The 16,095-nt window shown below is 42.9% G+C and overlaps 1 pseudogene; it reads right to left on the bottom strand.

Moving 5' to 3' along the window:
* Positions 1-4,744: 4,744 nt before the first annotated feature.
* Positions 4,745-5,472, bottom strand: LOC144319991 (translocon-associated protein subunit gamma pseudogene; annotated as a pseudogene).
* Between the last annotated feature and the right edge of the window lie 10,623 nt (positions 5,473-16,095).

Here is a 16,095-nt window from a genome sequence, read left to right on the forward strand (position 1 = left end):
TTATTTATATTCCCCAAATGAATGAGACCATATAAGTTTGTCCTTCTCCGATTGACTTATGTCACTCAGCATAATACCCTCCAGTTCCATCCACGTTGAAGCAAATGGTGGGTATTTGTCATTTCTAATGGCTGAGTAATATTCCATTGTATACATAAACCACATCTTCATTATCCATTCATTTTTCAATGGACACCGAGGCTCCTTCCACAGTTTCAGCCATTGGAATTTCAAATTAAATTCAAGCCTTATTTCCACTGTCTGATAATGTAGAAAGAGTTCAGCATTGAGAAACAGGCAAGAAAATGTCTAACCATTCTGAGCCTATTTCCATATCTGCAATATAAGGAGCAATAATATTATTACTTGATAGTGTTTTGTGAATATTCTGTATTTCATTGGCAACCTACAATAGAATTCAAGGATTAAGCACCTGAGACCCTACCATTTATTGGTACCTCCTATGAACCAGGCATTGGTCGAAGAGCTTGGCATATATTAACTCACTTAATCTTTAAAACAAAGACAAGAACTCCAAGAGCAGGACAGCACTAATCTAACCCTTTTTTTTTAGAAAGGCACCAAGGTGCTAAGGCACTTGCCAAAGGTCACATGACCAGGGGGTGATGGAGCTAGAATCACAACCTTCCAACTCCAGAGTCTAAACTTATAACAAGTAACATTTCCTAACTCTTATCCTTGCCTAGTTAGATATATATAGCTGGAGTCTGCATAAGGTTCCTTACTTAGGTTGATGGAAATGCCTTTTCACTTTGTTTTAAAGAATTTTGGGTTAATAAAGAAAACAGACGTGATAATTCAGATTCCAAACTCTGGATTCAAAGTCTTGTATAAATTTGGATCACAGTGAAGGATAAGAGCCTGAACATTTAACAGACCAGAAAGGAGAGTGATTAAAGACTTACAGTGACCAAATAGCTAGGGATTAATTGCTTACAAAGCAAGTTTATTTTTATTACAAGAGGTTAATTCATTTATGGATCATGTGCAAATCTTTTACAAAGTATGGGGAGAAGTTGGAGCAGAAGCAGATATCTCTGAAATGTTCTCACCTTCCTGAGAGTCCATAGGTTTTAGAGAGGAGATGTACATGAAAAGAAAATAAATGAAAAGAATATACATGGTTTTGGGTTCTTTGCTTTTTGGGTTTTTTTCTGGGTAACTGTTTTACTTGTTGAGACACATATTAGAGATGCCCCATTAGGAAAAATCCTTCTGATACATTCACTGCAGTATTTAAAAATAAATGCTTATGCAAATTTTTTATCACAATCTTTGTTAAAAAATAAATCCTATATTAAAGAAACATTTTGTTCAAAATTTGCCTAAAACAAGAAAAATACAAATATTTGCTTTTTTTTTTAACACAAAGTGTGAAAAGCGTGTTGGGTTGAATAATAAATTAGAGTCAGACTAGGAAGGGCCCTCGAAGCCATTCTAAAGAGTTGTGAAGGTAAAGTAGTGAATAATGAGAGTAGAAAAAAGAAACTGTATCTGAGGGACATCTCCCAAGGAGAGTGGATAGGTCTCCAAAACTGATTAGATTTAATGAGCAAAGCAAAAGGGGGAGCAGAGAAAGACTCCAAGGTAGATAAGTGGTGAAGCCATTAGCCAAGACTAGGCAAGGCATCCCATGTCCTCTGAGAGGAGAAACAGTGGAAGAAAGGGAATAACAAGCGATAGAACGACTTCAGTTTTAGAAATGTTGAGATGGTGCTTAATACACAGGTGTAAATAGCTGATGCGATACTGGGTATATGAATCTGAGTTTGCAATGATTACAACCATAAGAATTTTTATTTATTGCTAGACTCTATGCTAAGCATTTTGTACTCTGTAGCAGAAGCTGCTATTTCTAAATATATGTGCTCCCTCAATAACTATATTCACCTTTATTGATATTAAGAGAACCCATGATTTGTGGCTAAGTACATAGCTACTTGGAAAGAGACTGTGTGTCCTAATCTTCCTTGGCTAGGTGTCACTATGCAACTAAATTCTGACCAATGGCCTGGAAGTGGAAGTGTTCTCAAAAAAGCCTTTCCTTATCCTTCTTAATGCAAGAATGCAGACAATGACATGGCTAGGATAGACAGATACTTAGATATGGAAGTACAGCAACCACACAAACCAGTACCTGCATACCAGGAGCACCAGGTCAGAGCCCTAGGCACCTAGTGAGAATTATTCGTGAGACAAAAGTAATTTGTCTCTTTTTTAGATTACTAATATTTGGATGTTCTGCTTTTTAAAACAAAACCAAATCTTAACTAGGTCATGTACATCATCTCATATAATCCTCATAACAACACTATCATTATACCTAATTTAAAAGTGAGGAATGAGGGGTGACTGGGTGGTTCAGTGGTTGGGCATCTGCCTTTGGCTCAGTTCATGATCCTGGGGTCCTGGGATTGAGTCCTAGATGGGGCTCCCAGCAGGGAACCTGGTTCTCCCTTTGCCTATGTCTCTGCCTCTCTCTCTCTGTGTGTGTGTGTGTGTCTCTCTCTCATAAATAGATGAATAAAATCTTAAAAAAAAAAAGAAGGTAGGGATGAGCCTAAGAGAAATGAAGAGAGAGATTTGCCCAAGGTCATCCAAACAGGAGAAAGTAGAGCTAGAATTTAATCCAAGAAATCCAATGGCAGAGGCCATACTCATTATCACTAAGCTTTATGAAACCATCTACTCTTTGATCTATAAAGGCATCCCACCCAGATAAAAATCAGTCGTTTCATTTTTTAACTTTTTCTTAAAGTATAATATATGTAGAGAAAAGAACACGTCCGTATTTTTTAAATGAAGAGCATATTCAAAGTGTTATCTGGTTTCTAACCTATACTCTTCCTCCTCATTCATGTGTTCATTTTCCCTTGTCCCCAGATGACTATGTAAGCATCATTCTTTCCATGTTTATTTTATGACCCAGAAACACATTATTAAAGGACTCTGGAGACTTCTCTTTTGTAGGCTAGAAAACCACAGGTCCTTATGCTTTTACTTATAGATTTAATTTTCCAACTACTTGAATTATTCCCACTGTAAATCTTTAAGCATTCTTTTTTTTAATTTATGATAGTCACACAGAGAGAGAGAGAGAGGCAGAGACACAGGCAGAGGGAGAAGCAGGCTCCATGCACCGGGAGCCCGATGTGGGATTCGATCCCGGGTCTCCAGGATCGCGCCCTGGTCCAAAGGCAGGCGCCAAACCGCTGCGCCACCCAGGGATCCCCCTTTAAGCATTCTTTAATCCCTCTCAATCTTTTACCTAAGTACCCTTCATGGTGGCAAACTGAGCAGCATAAATGGCTTGAGAATGGGTTTTTCACAGCACTTCCTTTGTGCCAGGCCAGGATTCATGCATTAGCCTACCCATCATATTGAGTAGATTTAAATACTTGGTGAGTTAAGAAGTTCTTTCTGTTTTTCGGAGACAAAGAGGACTTTGTGTCATTGCTGAAAAGCCACATAAATAACTTGAAAACAAAGAGTTTGTCAGTTACAATCTGTTCTTTATATTTTCAGGATTTGAATTTGGCTAGCCATAATCCACTAAAAGTCATCTGTAGACAGGAAGGCATGGGAAAAAGTGGTGCAATAGTTTCTTTCTGGGACAGACCCAGGGGGTCAGCAAATAGGGAGAGGTACACCATGCTGGAGAGCTAAATTTAGAGCAGGACAATTTCCATGGGTTAGGACATTGTCATGAGGAGGAATAAGCTCAAGAAATACAACTTGCTGTCACACACCCCCAGAAAAATCCAGGTGCCCAAATAGCTTAGATTCAAAAGAAAGATCTATGCCACTGTGAAATTCTAAAATTTAGAAGTCTAGAAGTTAATTTGTTTCCAGATATTTGGGTAAAAAAATTCAGAAAAGAAACATGCCTTTTGCTAAGAAGGAGTACTCAGAGGTAAGATTAGAATCCCAGAAGGTTCTCTAAAGATGCTCAGAAATATGGAAAATTGAAAGTTGAAATTCATCAACACTGTAAATTAATTACAGAGATGAAATAATCTTACAGGAAAGAAACAAAAGGAGTATCATTACATGCAAATAGATAAATAATGTGAAAGACTTGCAAGTTCTGGAGATACTATCATTAAAAATGATTTTTATTATTCTAGTATAATGATAGGAACATGAAATTTAGATCCAAAAGTCATGTGCATCACACAAAGAATGGATCTCTCTAATATATGAAAACTACTGTTAATAAATTTTAAAAAGACCTATCACCCCAATGAAAAGGGACATGAAAAGATAGTTTACAGAAGAAAGACAAATAGTTCTTCTATATTTGACATAATGCTCCACTGTACTCATAATATGACAATTAAAAATTAAAACTACCAATGAAATACTTTTCATCTCTCAAACTGGCAAGCTTCAAAAAGTGTAATAAAGCATTATTTGCAAGACTGTGTGAAATAGACCCTTTCATAATTGCTGGCAGGAGTGAAAATTGATCCAATTTCTTAGGAGAACAATTTGGCAATATCTATCAAAATTACAAAGGTATACATCCCCTCACCCAAAAGCTTTGCTCCTACATCCTTAAGTCATCTACTCCCACATCTTGAAATGACTTGTGTTCAAGGCCTTTATATTGTAGCATTTTAAAAACCCGAGTATAGCTGACAGACATTGTCACATTAGTTTCAAGTGTACAACATAGTGATTAAAAATGTCATTTTTATGCTATGTTCACCACAAGTACAGCTATTTTTTTTCCTTTCAATTCATTTAATTTCAACAATCTGTCAAAAAAGAGCCAATAGACAAATACTGAATTAAATTTGGTTGGGTTTTTCAAACCCTCCAACTGCAGACTATAAAAACATCTTGTGTGTCTCTCATTCTGACCACCCTGTTACTTTTCCATATACCACAGGCCACCCATAGATACAAAGCCAGGGGCCAAAGCCGGTACAGTCTACTTGGAGCCAGTAGACAGAAGGCGATGAGGCCTGATGAAGCACTTATGGACAAAATATAGTTCACCGTTGGGTTGAAGTTCTTCAATATAAAGAAGAAGGCAACAATGACCAAGACCAGGAATTGGGTGACCAGGAATAGAAGATGGAAAATGTTGTAGCTTCATAATCAGCAACTTCATTCTTCTTCCACAAAATTCTTTCATCTTTTTCCTTTCGAGACATCTTTCTGTTATCAGCTTCAGAGAGTTTTCGAGTCACTTCTTTGGAAACAGCATCCTCCCTCTTCTGTGCTACTTTGTGTTTGAGAACAAATTTCACATTTTTGTATGCGAAAGCCACCAGGTAAGTGCTTACGAGGGTCATCACACTGTAGAGCATGGCCGACTGAATGAGATCCATATGCCAAATTTGCCAATACAGCCAGATGGGGATGGCTGACACGATGAAGGCGTTCCCGAAGAAGAGCGTGGAGGACTTGGCCGACAGGTTGCCGCACAAAGCTATTGCAGTATCATGGACTATATTCCTTATGCTGTGCCTTTTATTCCTCTGACTTATTCATTCCCTAACTGCAAACCTGTATCTCCCACTCCCTGCACCTCGCTCCCACCTCCTCTCTGTCAACCATCAGTTTGTTCTTTGTATTTATCGTCCCGATTCTGCATTTTTTTGTTTGTTTATTCTTTTTTGTAGTTTTCTTTTGGATTCCACGTGTGAGTGAAACCATGGTATTTGTCTTTATCAGTCTACCTTATTTCACTCAGCATAATACCTGCTAGGTCCATCCTTCTTGTCTCTGAAGGCATGATCTTATCCTTTTTATGGCTGCATAATATTCCTCTGTGTGTGTGTCTGTGTGTGTGTGTGTGTGATATCTTCCTTCTTTCTTATCTTTTGATAAGTGTCCTATTGATGGACACTTAGGTTGCTTCCATATCTTGACTATTGTAAATAATGCTGCAGGAAACATAGCGATGCATATATATCTTTTCAAATTAGTGTTTACATTTCCTTTGGGGTAAATATCTAATAGTGGAATTATTGGATCGTATCATATTTCCATCTTAATTTTTTGAGGAAGCTCTGTACTATTTTCCACAGTGGCTGTCCCACTTTATATTCCCACCAACAGTATACAAGTGTTCCTTTTTATCCACATCCTTATCAACACTTGTTTTCTTGTCTTTTTAATTTTAGCCATTCTGATACATGTAAGGTGATATCTCATTATGGTTTTTTTTTCATTATGGTTTTGATTTGCATTTCCCAGATGAATGATGTTGAACAACTTTTCATGCAGTCTGTTGGCCATGTATGTTTGCATATATTGTAACATTTTTACCATGATGAAAGATTTTAAGCTATTTAAATCCTCACTGGTAAGGGCCTGGTTTGATCAATAGTGAATCACTCAATCAATGCACTACTTAGTTGTTTCAAATAAAAATTGATTAATTCTTTATGCATAGATCTGGAATGATTTATGTGCAGAGTTAATAGGTGAAACAAGTAAGGTACAGAATAAAATGTATAGTATATTAGCGTCAGCATAAAAAATGGTAGAGGAGACTTCTATTCACTAGTATATGCATAGAATATCTCTGCATAGATAGCCAACTAACTAATACTAACCTAATGATATTGCCCCAAAAGGAAAATGGGTGGGTGGAGGACAAATGTCAGAGGGAAATTTTCTCTGCATAACTTTCTGTATCTTATAAATATTGACCATAGGAAAATAGTAGTTCTTTTTTATCTAAGAATAGTTCACATACAATGTGAATTGTTTTTAAATTAAATAAAAGCTAGATTAAAAAATCATCTAGGCTTGGGCTCCGCCTCTCCAAGAGTTATTTTAACCTATTTTGAAATACAATTTACTATTTTGGAATTTCCCTAGCAATAAATGGTACTTCTTGCCTATCACACATTATTTCAGGGAACCAATGAGAAAACAAGCATGAGAGCACTTTGTAGACTATAAAGTAGTATGCATGGGATCCCTGGGTGGCGCAGCGGTTTAGCACCTGCCTTTGGCCCAGGTAGCAATCTTGGAGACCCGGTATCAAATCCCACGTCGGGCTCCTGGTGCATGGAGCCTGCTTCTCCCTCTGCCTGTGTCTCTGCCTCTCTCTCTCTCTCTCTCTCTGTGACTATCATAAATAAATAAAAATTAAAAAAAATAAAGTAGTATGCAAAGGCAAAAAAAAAATGTGTATATATAACAGTATTGACTGAGCCTAGATCCTTACTATAAAATAAATACTGAATATTCTAATAGTTTTGTTGAAACTCAGTTTAAGAATACAAATTCTAACCCATTTCTTTGCAAAGTGTTTATTCTGGCTCCAAACAATGATTTTTTTAGCCTTAAACACAAAAAAGAACTCACCTCATGTCATGTAATATTAAAAAAATAGTCACGTGTAACTCAAACAATAACACATTAATGTACTAGGAAAGGGAACACCTGGGTGGCTCAGTCCAGTAAGAGTCTGCCTTCAGCTCTGGTCATGATCCTAGGGTCCTGAGATGGAGCCCTACATTGGGATCTCTGCTGAGCAGGGAGCCTGCTTCTCCCTCTACCTTCTCCCTCTGCACCCCCTTCCTGTTCATACTCTCTCTCTCTCTGAAGTAAATAAATAGTTTTTTAAATGTTCTAGGAAATTGACCTCAAAAAATCCTACTGTGAGGATTTGCTTACCAGGAAGAGAACTTTTAAAGAATAAACAATTACCCCAAACATGGGAATGTATGTATATAAATGCAAATTATCATATATCTAATTTACCCCAGAAAGAGATAAATGCCCCATGTACATTCTAGAATGAGAATGCCATGTATGATTCATTTTCTTGCCAACTTCTGTTGACTGATGATATCTTCTTGTATCATTCTGTTGAATGAGATTCCAAGGCAAACTCTGGACTTAATGGGAAAACATGCAGCAATAATTATGTCTGCCATGTATGTGAGAGTAAGGAACAGTTGGAAGGCCAGACACAGTCACAACTGCTCTCTACATTCGCATATGTTTCCCCTTTCTTCTTCCCTTCTGCCCTTCAGCACCATAATTTTCTACAAAAAGATTGCTAGGAAAGAGGTTCAGAATAGGATTTAGGCAGACTGGTAGTAAGAAAGAAAGAAGTGTTCTCCTCCCTAGACTTCCTTAGCAAGAGGAAAGGATGAAGAGATGGAAGAAAAACTTGTTTGGAGCTCAGTTAGTTTTTCGCTCTGGTTATTATCACGACTAGTTCATATCAATACTACTAGATTTCATTTATATACAATGTAATCAATGAAGGTCAAGAATGTCCAAACAGTAGCTCATGTAAATCAACATTAGAATCCACAGAAGTTGAATGATCTCCTTTTTGTGTATGTCTCCTTTTTTTTGTTTTGAGATTTTTATTTATATGAAAGAGAAAGAGAGAGAGCGCCAAAGCCTTAAAATGTATATAAGTTTGATTCTCTATTTAAACTTTAAGGGTATGTGGTCTAGGTAAATAAACATGGCTACATGAAGAAGAGAATTAAGGAAATGCTTGTCGCATAAAAGTTTATAGCAGCAAAACTTTTGAAACAACCTAACCAGCTAAAAATTGGGGATTGGCTAAACAAACTATGGGATATCTCTACAAAGGAATCTATTGTCGTCATACCCATGATGTAGCAGATTATCAAATGAAAAGATGCTCCCTAATCACCAATAAGTGACAAGAGCAATTATAAATTATAAAAGGAATGCATAATATAATCTTCTTTTTGGTGATACTAGAATATTGTTGAAAGCCTACATACCAAAATATTAACAGTGGTTATCTATGGGTGGTGGTATCACGGGGGATGTGTACTTCTTTTACTTTCTACATATATTTATTTCCAATGCATTCAATAGACAAGCATATCCTTTGTAGTAAGCTATACTTGAAACTTCAAGAGGAGTAGACTTTGTTATATTCATTTTTTATGTCCAAGATATAGCACAAAATATTGCACATAAGTGTTCCATAACTGTGTGTTGAAGAAAAATATATTTAAACATATATTTATATTTAGTTATTATAAATAAAATTCATATAGGATATAAATATAAGAAATATATATTCTCTAAAGCAAGAGTTGTGGCAGTCGTAATCTCAGAGGAAAGCAATATGTCACCAACACGACCATTCACAGAAGAAACAGTCACACAGGTCAGGCCAAATAACTACAGTTAAAGGAAGAAAACCACTAAGTAATCACCAGGTGGCAGGAAATAGAACCAGCAACTTAGCTAAAGAAGCCAATGAATATAGTGAGTTCTAGAAACTGCATCCTCCACAGAGGGCCTAAGAAATCCAGGCTCTTGGCCAACAGGACTGACTCAGGCCTCCTTCATTTCCTTCTGGAATTCAAGTGAAAATAACTCCTCTCTTCTGAGCCCTGATCAGTAAGCTTGTTTCACACAGCTAGGGTGGGTGCTTAGAACCCTCCAGTGGGCTGGAGACATTTTGTAAGATAGGGAGTGTAGTCTGGAAGAAGGAATTTTTAGATTTTAAACGAGAAACAACTCTGCCATTACCAGCGTGTGAGTTTTGCCAAGTTGCATTTTCGTTTTACTTGTTAAGTATGAATTAGAAAAATAGCTGTTTGTCACAAGATTGAGGACAAAATGGATAATGACTGAAAAAAAATTAAGAAGTACCATAACTAGGTGTTAAACTATAAAATATATTACCTTTACTACCCTAGAAAGAGAGAAATGCCCCATATACATTCTAGAATGAGAATGCCATGTATGATTCATACGGAAGATGCTGAAATATAATATGTACTTAGGTTTTGGAGACCAGATACAAGTGGACTTGGGTGGCAGCCCGGGTGGCTCAGCGGTTTAGTGCCGCCTTCCGCCTGGGGTGTGATCCTGGGGACCTGGGATCGAGTCCCACGTCAGGCTCCCTGCGTGGAGCATGCTTCTCCCTCTCCCTGAGTCTCTGTCTCTGTCTCTCTCTCTGTGTCTCTCATGAATAAGTAAAATCTTCAAAAAAATGAGTGGACTTGGGTAACTAGATGAACACATGCAAATCTATTGGTTAAGTCTCTGCACGGAAGCATTCCTAAGTTTTTAGGTTATGACAGCCACAAATAGATGTGTTAACTGGAATAGCAGGATGTGATTTTGCTGAACTTCGATATCTAGAGACATGTCCCAACAGCGCACAGGAATACATTTGCATTCCATACTTATTTTCCTGTTATCTGAGCTCTATCTTCTATTCCACACCAAACAGCGAGCCCTTCCAGACAGCCCCATTTGTACAAATAAAGAGCCATTACTAATTTGTCATGAAACGCAGAAGGGGGAAAGTGTGGCACAATAAATAAGTGTACTGAACAGTAACAACAAAAGGATGTGAAAGATTGCATAGGTTAATGATTAAAATGATAGCCAAAGGGATGGAGTAGCTGGGGAGGGGTTAGGGATTCTTAAAGGAAAGCCCATTAGAACTATAAACAGAATAATCTTTTTTATTAAATCTGCAACTTCAACTCATTCAAGGTGGCTTTAATACAAGAACATAAGAGACAACACAGTGTGTGGCAAATGAGCTGTGATGTCAAGTGGAAATGACTTCATTGTTGGCATTGGACTTATTAGCTAAGACCTTGAGCAAGTAACTTTTCTGAGCCCCAGTTTCAATATCTGTTCAAAAAAATAAGAGAACAGTTGTAGGAATTACTGATAATCTATGTGAAGTGCCCAGCTGACATGTAGGTGCGCTCTTAAGTAGTATCCATTGACAGTGATGACCTCTCTCACCCATAAACCTCAACCAATGTACCCAAGTAGTTTTATTCAAAATAAACTCCTTCCTCTGAAGACATAATGGAATTAACTAGGGAGGGGAAATCCTCTCCTTGCGCACTGAAGATGAGTCACTGGCAGGCAGGCAGAAATTACACAAAGGGAGTGTTTCTGATTTGAATATTGCACAAAGTGAAAATTTTAAGCAAGATTTTCCAAAATAGTTTGGTGCTCTTTTGGTTTTTCTTTAAGTGTTGTGAATTTAAAGAATTTATTCAAAATCTGTTCCTTAGGGCGCCTCGGTGGCTCAGTCAGTTAAGTGTCTGCCTCTGGCTCAGGGACCCTGGGATGGAGCTCCACATCAGGCTCCCTGCTCCATGAGGACCCTGCTTCTCTCTCTCCTGCTACCCACCACCTCCACCCCCGCTTGTGCTCTCACTCTCTTTTTTTTTATCTCTGTCAAATAAATAAATAAAATTTTTAAAAAAGAAAAAAGAAAAAGAAGAGTATAGGTAAAGTAAATGAAACTGTAGATGTATGCAGACAAATATTTTACACGGCTGTTTTTATGGAACTGTCAATCAATCTCTCTCTCCCTTCCCCTGCCCTCCACACACACTAAGGATGAGCATCATTTTAGCTAAACTCAATGTCAGCCTTGCTTCTTTGTTACCTTTACCTGTCCTTACTCAAAGTATTCTCCTCAGATTCCAAACTGGTCCTCTCTATTCGATTGTGTGAACCCAAGATCAGACATCTCTAAAGCTTATTGTCTGCGTGGCCATGACATTATTGTTTGGCTGTCTTCATTAACATGACTTCTATTGTCTTCATCAACACAACTTTTTTATTCTAGGAAGCTCTGGAGCAAAATGTTTATTGATTCACAATGCTTTTTGAAACACTCACCTCAAGACACTCATCTTATGTCCACCAATCCAAAACTAGTTTATCATAATCATTAGCTAATTCTAATCAAGCCCTTGTATTGAAAGACCCATTTTAGACTCAAACCCAAAAACCACTTAAATAGTCCAACGTTGTCCTTCCTGCTCCAAGATGCTATTAAAACTTTGTCAAGGAAGAAAGCTTACTTACCATGGTAAGCAACAAACTCAGTTTTGCCTTAGCAACAGGCTATTTTGGTAGTATTTTTTAGGGAGCTAGCATTCAGCAATTGCAAGCCTTCTTGGAGCGGGTGTTCTTAGTTTGATGATTATAGTATATAGGAGGGGGGTGTATGGGTATAATTTGACCTATAATAAGAAAGGTTTTTATATCTAGTGTTAATGTGGCTGCTGCCTTTTACTGTTTTCTTCTGTCGTTACATTCATACTTTACCCTAGTGAAATTCCCTTAAGCTTTCTTCTAAATGCTGTACTCTCCCCTCACTTTCCTTTGTTCTTCTGGTGTGCAATGAAAGGTCTCAGGCATTCCGCACATCTAAAAGACTACAACCATGACCCCATATTCACTAGACAACAACTCACTGAAGATTATCATAATCCTCCAGAGGACCCTTCTCCTAATTAGCAGATCTCTCCCTGGTCACACTAGCTACACAGCTCAACCTGGCCAGCCCAGAATGGTTACATCTCTACAGGTGGTTACTGAGACAGCTTCACAGCTTCTGAGGACAAAGAAGAGTGTCTTTTCCATGGAAGAACAATGCTTCAAAACATCCTTTGAATGGCTACTTTCTTTTTTTTTTTTTTTTTTAATTTATTTATGATAGTCACACAGAGAGAGAGAGAGAGAGGCGGAGACACAGGCAGAGGGAGAAGCAGGCTCCATGCACCAGGAGCCCGATGTGGGACTCGATCCCGGGTCTCCAGGATCGCGCCCTGGGCCAAAGGCAGGCGCCAAACCGCTGCGCCACCCAGGGATCCCCGAATGGCTACTTTCTAACCTAGGGAGTCTCAACTCATGTTATTTTATTGCAGATTCCCGTTTCCTATTTTTAAATTCCCCTCACCCTTATGCCCACCAACTCCCAGCAAGTTGCTGCTTTAACAGGTGGATCTTTGCAACCTAATGTTTGTAGTAGTCAAGACCAACACAGAAATGCTTTTAAGCATTTTATGATCATGGAGATTCTGATGCAACCATTGTAAATTATAAAATCATCATGGATCAGCAAAGCCGTGCTGCAGTTTTCCATTTGGAAACCCAGCAATGAAGTGTTTAAAACAAAAGAACAATGTGAAGATAAGGCAGAAACAAAGATTGGTATCGTTGGTGGGCTAGCTTTTCAGAATGGTAGAAGATAGTCACTTTTTTTAAAATGAGGCAATGAGTGTAAATAATTAATAATAGCAAGTTATATAATGAATAGTTTCCTTGCCCTTCGTTTCATGCCTTTTTAAAAACCTTTCCTTTTATCCTTTTGGTCTACTTTTTAAAAAAGTTAGTGTTTCATACATTTTGAAGTGGCATAAGTAAGGCGAGGCCACAACAAAAATATAAAAAGAAATATAGAATAACAGGTAATAGCTGCTTTTTCTGCTATGGACTTATAACTGTTAATTTCTATTTTGCATTACTTCTCCCGGAATACATGAGAAACAGATTCAAAAAAAGGACCTAGAACATTGAGATTTTTAGTAATCTAACCCACTCCCCACTTAGCAGAGCAATACATTGACAACAGTGGTGAGACACAAGCTTTTTATTATATATTCCCTAATTTTAAAAAATTGGCGTGTTTAGAACATGCATGTACTATACATGCATAAATTTTATACATGTCTTATTATACCAATACAATTCATAAGACATGTATGGTACACAAAATTGAAATTTTGTTAAGTGTGGAGGCTAAAAATACAGAAATAGAAGATACCAATTTTTGTGTTTAATCCAAAAGATTTTCCTACATTCCCTGAGATGAACTAGTCTGAACTATCAAATTAGACCTTTCAAGGTTTTCCTTGCATCTTTAAGAAAGTTTATAATAGGGCAGCTCCGGTGGCTCAGCAGTTTAGTGCCGCCTTCAGCCCAGGGCCTGATCCTGGAGACCTGGGATCGAGTCCCACGTCAGGCTCCCTGCATGGAGCCTGCTTCTCCCTCTGCCTGTGTCTCTGCCCCTCTGTCTGTCTCTCATGAATAAATAAAATCTTTAAAAAAAAAAAAGCGCAGCCCCCAACACACCAAAGTTCTAGATTCTCTCATTCTACCTTAAATAGATTAATTAATTAATTAAAAAATCTCACTCTCAGTCTTCATCTCTGGGATGAACTAGTTCTGCAAGGAGAAAAAGCAGCACTGGGGTGTAAGAGGCAGAGACACAGACAGAGGAGAAGCAGGCTCCATGCAGGGAGCCCGACGCAGGACTCGATACCGGGACCCCAGGATCATGCCCTGGGCTGAAGGCAGGCGCCAAACCGCTGAGCCACCCAGGGATCCCTCAAGGGTGCTATTCCTGACAAGAGCCTCCGCGGCAGCCAGAGCAACGTCCAACCGAACTGGCCTCAGATCATTTCATAATTCGGGGGTGGGAGGTGGGGGGTGGGGAGCTTTGAATCTCTGTCTTGGCCCCTGGCAGACTAACCTAGGAAAACAGTCTTGTCGGGGAGAGAGAGTGAAAAAGTGAACCAGGGGACATTTCGGATGCTGGGGTGCGGCACGGAGTCTCGTGTTTATTCTTCGTGCCTGGGACACGGCCGGCTTTGAATCAGAACATTAAATACACAGCACCGCAGCCTGGGCCCGGCCCGGCCTCTGGCGTGTGGCGCGAGGCCCTCCGCCTCGCCAGCGGGCCCGGCCCTGGTTCCGCGCTCCCGGGAGTGCCGGGCCCCCGCGCAGCCGGCGCAGCTCGGGTCACCCCTGGTGGGGGTTTCTCCGCTCCTGCCTCCCCCGCCGACGCCGTCCCAGGAGGAGGGCGGAGAGGCGCGGCCGGGCTTCCTCGCCGGGACCCCGCGGGCCTCTGCGCGGAGGGCGGAGCGGGAGGGGGGCCCGGCGAAGGCGGGAGAGGGCGAGCCGGAGGGGAGCACGGGGAGGCCGGGAAGGGCGTCACTGCTCGCTCTCCGCTTCAGGAGCGGGCGGCAGAGGCGGCGGGGCGGAGCGGCGGCGGCGACGGGGTTCGCAGCGGTCCTCGCCTCCACTCCTCCGTGGGCCGCGCGGAGGGAGCGCGGGCGCGGCCGGCTGCACCCACCCGGGCCGGAGGGCAGGGCGCGGGGGGGGGTGGCTGCGCGGGGGGCTCCGCGGGCTGGGCGGCCGCGCGTCTCCCGGACTCTAGGGCTCCGGCTGCACCCACCCGGGCCGGAGGGCAGGGCGCGGGGCGGGGGGGCGCTGCGCGGGGGGCTCCGCGAGCTGGGCGGCCGCTCGTCTCCCGGACACTAGGGCTCCGGCTGCACCCACCCGGGCCGGAGGGCAGGGCGCGGGGGGGGGGTGCTGCGCGGGGGGGCTCCGCGAGCTGGGCGGCCGCTCGTCTCCCGGACACTAGGGCTCCGGCTGCACCCACCCGGGCCGGAGGGCAGGGCGCGGGGGGGGGGTGCTGCGCGGGGGGGCTCCGCGAGCTGGGCGGCCGCGCGTCTCCCGGACACTAGGGCTCCGGCTGCACCCACCCGGGCCGGAGGGCAGGGCGCGGGGGGGGGGTGCTGCGCGGGGGGGCTCCGCGAGCTGGGCGGCCGCGCGTCTCCCGGACACTAGGGCTCCGGCTGCACCCACCCGGGCCGGAGGGCAGGGCGCGGGGGGGGGGTGCTGCGCGGGGGGGCTCCGCGAGCTGGGCGGCCGCGCGTCTCCCGGACACTAGGGCTCCGGCTGCACCCACCCGGGCCGGAGGGCAGGGCGCGGGGGGGGGGGCTGCGCGGGGGCGCTCCGCGGGCTGGGCGGCCGCGCGTCTCCCGGACACTAGGGCTCCGGCTGCACCCACCCGGGCCGGAGGGCAGGGCGCGGGGGGGGGGTGCTGCGCGGGGGGGCTCCGCGAGCTGGGCGGCCGCGCGTCTCCCGGACTCTAGGGCTCCGGCTGCACCCACCCGGGCCGGAGGGCAGGGCGCGGGGCGGGGGGGCGCTGCGCGGGGGGCTCCGCGAGCTGGGCGGCCGCGCGTCTCCCGGACACTAGGGCTCCGGCTGCCATCGGGCCGCGGCCGGGACGGAGCTCCCTGCGCTCCCCCGGGGGCCTCGGCGGCGCGGCCCCGCAGCTCCACGCACGCGGCGATGCGGGCGCGGAGGGGCGGGCGGGCGGGGGCGCGAGGCTGCCGCCAGCCGCCCGGAGCCGCTGTCCACTGCTGAAGCGCCGGCCGCCGGCGCCGCGCTGCCCGCCTGGAGCGACTCTGCTAGTACGGGACGCACGGGATGCCCGGGACGCCTCGCTCGCAGCCCGGACCTCCGCAGGCTGGGGTTCTC

The sequence above is a fragment of the Canis aureus genome, chromosome 9 (genome assembly GCF_053574225.1).
Source record: "Canis aureus isolate CA01 chromosome 9, VMU_Caureus_v.1.0, whole genome shotgun sequence".
Lineage (NCBI taxonomy): Eukaryota > Metazoa > Chordata > Mammalia > Carnivora > Canidae > Canis > Canis aureus.